A 10,893-nucleotide genomic window follows, 5' to 3' on the forward strand; every position below is an offset into this window, starting at 1 on the left:
TTATCTGTCAAACGTTTTTCTTCTCCTACCATATTTTTAATTACACCGTTTTTTTTCCTCGGCCCAATTCACCGTCTCTTTCGTTCAGCAAACCCGCACCTCATTAGATGGAAGAAATTTGAGATGCGGGTGTGAGAAGAATGTACATAGTAAGTTAGACAGAATGGGAAACCAACGACAAAGTTTTAAGTATGTTGGGAGAATAAAGGAAGCCGTTGTTGGAGAAATTTGTTGAAAGCAAAAGTAGGTTGAGGAGATTTTTAGGGGTGCTGGAATGTTGAAGGCCTTGAAAGAAGGGCAAATGTCAAGTAAGCGGCGCAGAAGCATCAAGGCGGCCCGAAACATACCTCCATTAGTCAGGTTACCTCAAATGATATGTATAATTTATTCCTCATTGCAATTTTCTTGCACCATATTCGAGGATTTCTCCTTTACTCGTACTAATCGGGGTCTTTGATGACATAAGCTGAAAGATTGCTCTTATAGAGATGTATTCCCAATATAACGCCAACTGATTCAATTCTTCAAGATCACCACGACTTTTCTTGCAAATTTGATGACGTCATAGTTCATCGCCGTTAGTTAAATGGTAAGCCGTCATTCATGCTCTCTCCTAGTATCAGTCAATACATCCTAAACAATATGAAGGATATACAATTGAATTGCACTATCTTATGAATATTTCAGGTATAAACATCTATGAAATCTGTTCCGTCGGTATTAATAACGGTATTAAAGAAATGAAAATATTTTACTTTTCCAATTCAAAAAATGTCAACTTTGAAGTGCAAATGTGTCAAACAATTGAAATATTAAGTTGTTTAAAAGGAAGACTAATGTCGGAGATTTAAATATGGCTTGCGAAAAGAGGAAGTTTACTAGGGAAAATCGGAGAAGGCATGAAAATTGGTTGGGAGAAGAATCGAGAGGTGATGACGAGGATATGATACACGTATACGTAAAATAATTCAAGTTATGAAGACAAAAAATGCTACAGGTACGTGAATCTCGGTGCATAAGTGGAATACACCTCCCTAAATGTCGTCATTGTTGTGTTGAAAGGAAAAATGTCCCGAGATCCACAGCAAACCACCATTCTTTGTCAGTTTTACAGTTGGCGTCTTGAAGAAATTTGCGTAAATGTGACAAAGACAAGATTTTGGGTTCTGATTAAACGAGTAATTGAGTTAATTTGTTCAATTAGGTTTATTAGTTACCTCAGAAATAACGTATAAAAGCAACATATTTTCGTTTACTATTTGTGACTGATCACTTTCGGTAAAACATTGAAGGATACTTCACGCTCTCTCTGATCTCACTGTAAGAGGAGAGCTTTTAGAAACATGAAAGCAATTAACTAAGGTTAGATGAAATAATTCCAACATAAAGGCTATTTAGAATAAAAAAAGAGAAATTCTTTTTCTCCAGTACGGAGGGATACAATTATTATGATTTTCTATTGTTCGTGGGAAAAATGACATCGTAAATCTATTTGTTCTACTCTTAATTCCTCTAATTTTTGTTATTTGACTTCTTCTACCGCAGTAAAATGGAGCTAATGACACATTTCTGCATCATTTCTAATGAGACATTATCTAATTCAAGAGATTAGATCTGTAATTTAAATTTAACATTTTGAGTGATTCCCAACATAGTTTCTCAAAAAATCTGGATATGCTACTCAGTCACAACGTTTTACTTGAAACAATTTAGATCCTCTATAATTCAAGCGATTCGGCAGCTGACTTAACTTAATGAGGACCCCATATACTACCAGCTTATTCTAAATGAGGACTAATCAGAGAAATATAGCATTTCTCTTTGACCATTTCATCACATTTCCCCAAAACTCTTCTATTAAATCCTAATTTTTTGTTAGCTTGTCCACATATTCTCCGTATATATAGTATTGCACCCGAGAGAGGTCGTAAGTGAGGGTAGGGCCTAAGTATTTAATCGAGTTTAGACATTCCATTTCGGCGTTCCCGATGTAGAAGACCTTCGGGATGGAATTGCCCTTTTTCCAAAATTTCATCTCTACGCACTTTTTAAAGTTTTATTCTAATTGCCAAGTGTTACACCAGCGTTTTATTATATTTAGTTCATCTGATAAAGCTACTGTGTCCTCAGGATCACGGATATAACGGTAAACCACTGAATCGTCGGCATATAAACGTATCGTACAAGTGAATACGGGATTAAAGCTGTTATATTACTTAATAATATAAATAAAAAATTAATATTCGAAGTACATCCCTGAATCTTCCTGACTAGGTTCAAAATGCTTACATATTCTCGTTTAAGGTTTTAGCTGAATCTATCCTTGTGAATTCACTTCACGCTTTTTGCAATTCTTTCTTGACATTCGCCCTAGATCTTAAAATCGTATTATCTCATAATCATGAGTGATCTCATATCGTTCGTTGCCAGAGATATCGTTCCATGTAATTTCTATCTTGACGTGAAGAACCCATTGTACTATCTAGGTTCCGTGTCATCTTTTATAAATTTAATTGAAATTAACCTGTTGACTGTGGAGCGCATGGAATCAAGGAAGTTATCGTATCTCCAGTATTTCAGTGTTTGGCCTCATTAAAAAAAAACGAATGAATTCCTTAACACCTATTGTCTTAGGGTCTCAGATTTCCTGTATATTTCTTGTATTTTCTGATGATGCAGTGATAAATAGGGAAATATCCAGTCATTAGCCTTAGGGTATCATTGCCTAACGACCTAATGCAACACAAAATGGGCGCGTGGCATTGGAGCTAAAATAGAATTATTATGTGTTTCGATAAATTTTTGGAGTTAGAGTATTTTACACAAAAATACTTACACCATACAAGGAACCAGCATTACAAACTTAGAATCGGTAAAATGCTAAGGTGTCACAATAACTAAAGATATGTTCTTGGGAAAAAAACATTCGTAAAATTTTTCAGAATACCAAATGAAAAGTTAGGATATACGAAAAGGTTACTAGAAAATTGTCATGAGAGCTTCGTTATTTCACGTAAGTTAGGCCTTACCTTGAGTATGCTGCGGGTGAATGGGATCTTCACAAAATAGGCGTAATTTTGGGACTAGATCGAGAGCAACGTAGAACAGCTAGGTTTGTGAAAAATTGCAATGAGTAAGCAGTGTCACAGCGCTATTCAAAGAATTATAATGGAAGCTACTAGGGGACCGTAGACTTAAATACAGCTTAAATTTGAGGCATGGAAGGAGATAATTAGACTTGGCATTATATTTTTGGTCGAATTCCTTCATGTTCTTTCATGCATTTTATTTTTAATTTAATAGACCCATCTTTTTAACAGTTCTACAGCATGATTTGAATATACGTATCCTGCTATTGAATATTGTTGCATGTAAGTACCTTCTTTCTTGCCATTAACTTTGTTCCAGTGCATGATGAAACTAATATTTGCGTTGGGACCAAGCCTTTCAATTTAAATTGCGGATCTTCTCCTCCGATGCGGGTTCTTCTCACTTCAAACACAGAGTTGCCTCCTCCAATCTGCTCCCAAATTCTTGTTTTCGTTTAGAGAGTTCCCTTTTTCACCCTCACCTCATCGCAAAACTAATGAGTGGCTTAATTAGCGCCCCTTGAGCAAGTGAGCCGGTGTTCATCCGGTACTTCCGTTGCGAGCCCAATTGAACGCGATCGAAACTGTGCGTGGACTTTAACGAACGGGAACATTACATACAGGCAGTCAGCATGTGGCATTGAATAAAATTTTATTTTAGTCTGTGGTTCAAGTTCTGTCTTGCTGAACGAAGGTAAGGTGTGTTAAGTATGTGTCTATCCAAATCCTATCTGAAACGATATAGTACTAAATAATAATGTGATCTGGCGAATGCCGTTTGAAGGCTTTGATTAAATTACTCCAAATAGAATGACTTAGGATAATACAGCGTTGCCATGATATGTCAAATGCTGCACGCAAAACACTCATTCGTCATTTTCCTGTAATTAAAAAAGTGATAACAGTCATCATAAATTATTATTATTTTGTGAAATCTAGCAATGACGAAAAATCGGATGCAGGAGACCCTCCTACGGTGTCGAGAGCAGTCACCTTATCCATTGTTATCAGGCTTACAAATTCGCTAAATTCGTTAATTACCCCGATTGGTAGGTAATTCCCGAACGTCTATGAGTTATCGGGCCCATAAACTCCACAAAAGCTCGGTACCAAGGTTCCGTTGCTAATTCCGCGAAGTGATGTCTTAGCGCCTTGAGGGAGTGTGACCTTTTAGCAATCTTAATACCGACCGATTTGTGGAAATGCACCATAACCATACTATCGAACTTATTGAACATCGCTGGGAAAAGGGTATAGAGCTGAAAGGAGATAATGTTGAAAAATAAATACATTTTTTTCCAAAAATATTTGAGTTTTCTTTGTTGGGTCGGGTACTTCTGGGATTACCCTCGTGTTGCCTAATTTAATAACATATATTCATCAAATAAAATTTTAACGGGGAACGGGTTTCATGACCTGATTCCAGTTTTCCAACGTCCGGTTTAATGTCAATTAGCAGGAGTCTTAAATCACCGCGTTCATCAAACCTGAAGTCTGTTTCTCTGCTGGGAAGTAAGCTGAACGACTGCACTAAAATCACGTTCCACCAAATATGAAGTCGGAAATGCAAGGAGTTTTTTAACCACCATCCACAATGCAGGATAACGATCGGAAACCTACTTCTGTAGCGAGAAATTCTATTATAAGTTTCTGGAAATCGTGCAATTTAATAGTAAATGTTGTGGCTTTGTGAAAGTTACAGCTTTCCCAGAATATAATGGATACTGAGGGTGAACGAAATTAATTGTCTCAGGCGTAACTATATGGAATTTACTCAACACATTGAAATTTAAGAAGTAACTTTGTAGAATTTTTTCAACAAACTGAAATGAAAGAAGTAACTTTGTAATTCCACATGAACTTTATTAAAACACGACCTAGATTTCGACGTTGTACGTTATCACCAGGTAGTTTCTAGAATTAACATCATTGTAATATATACCTTCAGAGCAGCTGAGGGGGCTGGGCGGAGTGAGTGGGAAAGTGAGGGTGAGGTACTACGGATTTTTCGGCTATCGAAAGTTCACAAAATGGGGTTCCGATCAAACAGGTAGTATCAAATGTGTCAGCCCCCAACAATCTGATAGTGAAGTAACTCAATGTACTCTTCTGGGAGGTTTCCAAAGTCTCCACAGAATGTGGTGTAGTGAACTCCTTGGGCTTTGTTAACAAACTAACGAAGAAGGTTATCCCGAAAAAGTACGTTCTTGTATCTTTTGATGGGCCTTGTCTCTTTCAACATTTTCGCCAATGGAAGCTGTTAACCTTACCGAAGATATCCTCCTCAAAAATCCGTCCCAGAATAAGCTATTAATGAACTCAGTAATTACTAAAAATCAGTGTTCCCCAAATTTATTTTATTTTTAACGGTACATATTTCAAACAAACCTATGGTTAAGCCATGGGGTCGCCCTTGACCTCATTCTTTGCCAATATTTATATGGATCATTTTGAAAAATGTTTGTTGTCTTCAGTTCACCCTCTCACTAATAATGTATTTTGTTGATTACGATATGTGGACGATGTCTTCTGTGTGCAGACAGGTCCATAAAGGCGACTAGAAAATTTTCTCGTGCATTAAAATTCTCTCAACTCCAATGTAAAATTCACGAGTGAAAAAGATAACCTATATTTCCTCGACTAATCCATTTCTAAAGGAAAAAATGAGTTAACCCATTTTTTGGAAGAAAATGTATACAGAACAAGTAATTCACTCTAATTCAAGGTATTGCTTCACCCAAAAGCTTTCGGCATTTCATTCAATGATCAACCGATTGGCCTTGATTTCTATGTCAGATTTTATTAAAAAGAAGGAGCTAGTATTTTTAAATGAATAGCAGTTAACAATGGCTGTCCAGTAGATGTACTAATTAAACCCTACCTTAGGAAACTTGCTAAAATAGCCGTAAGAAATACTTACAACCCTAAGCATGTAAAAGCTCTCACTGCCAAATGGTGACGATTCTGTGTTAGGCAATATTTTTCTAAGATTAGACGAAACATTCCCGAAATAAAAAATTAAATATGCATTTTACAATTATTCATACCGAAATCTCACACGGAAAAGAGATACTTACCCTATACGAGAAAAGTGGTGTATGAATTAAAGTGCTTGGAGTGTTCCACAAAGTGTATTGGGCAAACCAGACGAAAAAGTAATTAAAGGATAAATGAGGATTAAGCTTGTGTAAATAATTGAGGAATAACATCCCTCTTCGCCAAGCACCTCACTAAAAGTAGCCACAAAAGTGACTTTGAACCTGAAATTCATGGTCTCGAAAATAAAGGGCATAGGCTCGATCCATTGGGATCAATTAGAGCTTTTAAAAGGTTTCCACTGCAAGGATAACATTGTAAATGAAATTTTGTATCCCTCCCACTCCCCCCTCCTAGAACTCTTTCACGTCCAGCGCTCCCCACACGGGATATTCCCGTGCCAAACACACCCCCATTAATAGCCAACGATTTATGCCGCAGGCTGCACTCCCTTTCCTTCCCCTCCCATCTATATCCAACAGCCTTGACCTTCTTTTACCCCCCTCACCATCCCTTCCCTCTCACTCCGCCCACCCTCTCCCCCGCACTAAAGGTGTATATTTCATGGATATCTTTTGTAGAAACTACCCCATGATGACGTCCAACGTCGAAAACTAGGTCTTGTTTTAATAAAGTTCGCTTGGAATTACCAAGTTACTTCATTCATTTCAATGTGAGGGGAAACGATTGAGATTTTCACTAAACATTGTGACAAAGTAGAATATCATTCACTATTACGACAAATGCAATGCAAAGCAGTGACCTCTCAAGAATTAAACATTTACTTTGAATTGAATATACGCATATACATGTATTCTAATGCACGCACAGTGATTGTTGTGATATACAGGTAAAATATAAGAAATCAAGGAGCATAATGAACTGAATAGCTGATGCATCGATGTGACTATGCAGTACTTGAATTATATTTTTGTTTGACGATTAAGAAAGGATTCAATTTCGCTCGCTAAAAGAGTTTGAAATGGTCCGACATATTTTTGACCGTAAGTACACTTTGTTCAATGAAGAGTACTTAGGTAGTCTATGTCCGTTGCTCCTATCCACACAAGGCATCTCAGAATACAAGTTCAATCTATTAACAGTGGTTTAATTCACTCTAAGTCACGTATTAACCAGTTCCAGATGACTCCGAACCCCTTCTCCCAAATAATCCTCAGAGAATAATGTTTGTTGTTGTTCAAATGTAGTTACTCTCTAAATAGTTTCCAGCATTGTCTTCACCAGATAAAGACAGTTGAAACTACTCATGTGCTCTAAGAATTTTTTTGGTGGAACAATTAATATTTTTTAAATGAGAAGGATTTTTAATTTTTTATCTATAACTTATTGGCACTTTTATTAATATAGAAACTCGTGAATGGAACCTGGATTGCTTCTGTTATGTTGAAGAAAAATTAAATTAAAGAAGACTTTTTTTGACGGAAAAACTATTAAATTTCTTGAAGAGTAAGTAAATAATGATTGAGGGACTCCAAAGGTGAAAGAATTGACATTGACGGTATTTCTGAAAAAAGAAAAAGAAAATTTCCACCAAATAGTATCCTCCATTTTGTTTGTGTATTAGATAACCATCATCTCTGGGCGGCTTTTAAAATTCATTTATTTTTGTGAATTTTTTCGCAAAACTAATCCTGTCAGCGATGTAAATTGCAAATATTTCTTAATTTTTCAAAATATCGCATAACGGGTTTAGTTTTCATCATATGTTCTTCTAAGAATCGCAAAGTTTTAATTATTTCTCATAGACTTGACAGCTATCGCAATGTCACAATATATTTTGTAATGAATTATGCGGAATTCGATCGCGAATACGAGTATAATTATTTAAGGTAAAATTTCCATTAAAAAATCTTTGTTTTCGTCTTTTACTAAGTTGTAGTCTTATTTCGTATGACTATTTTTAATACATGTATTAATGGCAGCAGAGGTGCCATTAATTTCTACTCAGATGCGTTGCTCATTTTGACGCTTTAACAAATCAATGATTTAAAGCACTAAAATAGGAGCATTGCCATGCAAAACCCCATTCCATCTAAAGTAGTTGAAGCCGAGGTCATTGCAAAGTCGTTAGCTCTATCTGCTGGCTACGTGAACTTGGCAGCGGTGGCAGCGATCTCACATGCATAAGGAATGCATAAGGAATAGAGATATAAAATTGCGTCAAAGTTCTTGGCACTCGCACGAAAGGGGTCACCATTGTTTCCAATCGACTGAATGATCATTCCATCGATTCATAGAGTAGCAAATCTTTCTTATACAGAAGCCGGAATCAAAATATCTAATTGAAAAATCACCGTCGTCATCAAAGGATGCTAGTGTTAAAACTTCTACGGTAGAGTTTATGTATCTTTTCATTATTAGCTCGCCACATTTACTTGCTGACGAATATTATGGCACAGCAGTCAATGTGGGAGCAAAATAGTGTTCCTAGATAATTTAAGGAAATGATTAAACGAACTCCAAAATGATTTCAACCATTCTATCATTTGATTGTAGAAATGTACGGTAGATAAAGAGGTAAAAAAAACTTTCTATTAAAATTCTTAACAAAAACTAAGACCGTTCAATTCCCCACCAGTTAATGCATTCGAAGCGATTGGAAATAGCGATCATTTCCCTGTAATAGACGCAAAAATTCTCAGTACCGAAGAGTATTGTCAAATTAAATGTGCCAAGATCTGCATATGTTTGCATGATCTTGCGAACCACGAGCCTGGAATTATTTCACACACCCTTGCTGTAAACTGGATGGTTTTCCCCTCTCTTGCCCACTGCCCGTATTCACAATACCAGCCATTGCACCTCCTAAATAGAGTCGTCGTCGAATATTAATCAGCGATGGTTATCAATCCTACAGAATGAATAGCTTCACCTAACCCTGACTCAGCACTTTATACGCGTCCGATTTCATAATCCTCGTCTTCTACTTCATGCATCACGACCGAAGCATTCCTCTGTGCGTCATTCTTCTGGTTCACATTGCCTTTCCCAGTTGAATTCAAAGACAAAAACTCCTAATAATTTGTTCTGTGAGTTCAGGAATTCATTTTCCAAATTGAATTCACCAACCTTTTCCATATTTTCTTCATGGAGCTACCTTCTTGGTAATTTTATTTTATTGATCACTATATTAATATTCAATTTTCTTTCAACTGCTTTCCACGGCCATTTTCTAATACCGTGTCCCTAGTTTCGTGATTTTAGGTTTCCCTATTCCATGAGGTCTTCACGCTATTCCTAGTTCTGAAAATATTCCTTCTTATATTTTTATCACTGTGGATCCTCCTTCCAAAATAGTTTTTTTTCGCTTCTTTCACTTTCGAATGTCCTGAACTTTCTCCTTCTATCATAAACCACCACGCTTTTGTTTATTTTCTAAATTTGCTCTTCTTTCACTTCTCCTTTAAACTGCATTCCTCCCTATACAGCGCTGCAAAAAGTCTGCAAATTTAGCCATCGCACTCTCGACAAAGTGGGTGACATTACTCATTCTTACCCTGCTCCCTCTTTCTTACTTTTATCTTCACTTATAAATTCACATTTATTCACAGCCACTTGATATTTGTACATACATAAAAAGCACGCACGTTAATAGCACGCACGTTAATAGCACGCACAGTGGATCATTCCTTTTGCATTTTATATCACTTCCATGATCTTTAAGCTACAAAGCATGCTCGTATAACCCCTGAGTTGTATCCCTGATGATATTGAAGACAGCGCCCTTCAACCGGTCCCTACGATGAGGCTCCGAGGATTGGGACGTCCTTCAACATGGCCGCCATCCACTGAAGAACTCATGAAGACGGACGAATTCTTAGAAGGACTCTTATGGGTGTATTCCAACACACCGTGGAATCGAGTCGGAAGGAGGGTATGGTGCCAGTCGCTAATAGCTCGGTGTGGAAGCCCAGTGCCGGCCAGCAGGCTGCTCGCTTGCCCGGCCGAGCCGCGCTGGCCGGGCAAGCGAGCAGCCGCCGGCCTCACCTCCGAGGGATCACTTCGTCCTCTCCTCCATGAGGCCCTTCCCTCACTCCTCCCTCCCCTCTCATTTCTCTCACCTTATAGCCTCCGCTTCAGGACGCCGACGGTCCTTCACACTTTCATTCTGCTCCGTTCTACAGAGACCCCACCCGAGTAGTTTTGTACCTATTATTTTCCGCTAACACTTGATGATTTTTAGATTCTGCCGGATTGCTGATTTGATGGAAAATGAAGCAATATGAGGATAATGGGTGTGGGTATTAATTTGGGACGTAATACAGAGAATGAAAGGCCGAAGGGTCCCGATATCACCGGTGATTGATGCGTCAAATACGTAGAAGGGAACCTTGAGAAGGGCTGGAAGAGTACGAATCCTGGTAATGGAAGCAAGTTGAAGTTATTGAAAAATTAAGATTGAAGAGAAAAAATGGGTACAGGAAAAATGAATACTATCTTAGTAGTAGGTGGTGGGCTTGAGCAATTGAAACAATGTACGTTATTAGGAAGTAATTTGGACGGATAAGGGCAAGGTGTTCACCATATTTTATAGTAAGTAGAGGCTATGAGAAGTTTACTTTAAGAGAAAAAATTGACTTAGGAGGGAAAACCTTGACAAACAGTGTAGAGGCAATGACTTGAGAAAAGACGTACGAGTAAATTAAATATTTAGAAACTTTTGAAAAATAATGTTTTTCACGCGATCGTAACTGAGACCTGGCTTTCGGAGAAAGATGATAAAATTTACTAATGGTGTGATTTGTTT

This window comes from Hetaerina americana, unplaced genomic scaffold (genome assembly GCF_022747635.1).
Source record: "Hetaerina americana unplaced genomic scaffold, ioHetAmer1.1.p SCAF_2, whole genome shotgun sequence".
Taxonomy (NCBI): domain Eukaryota; kingdom Metazoa; phylum Arthropoda; class Insecta; order Odonata; family Calopterygidae; genus Hetaerina; species Hetaerina americana.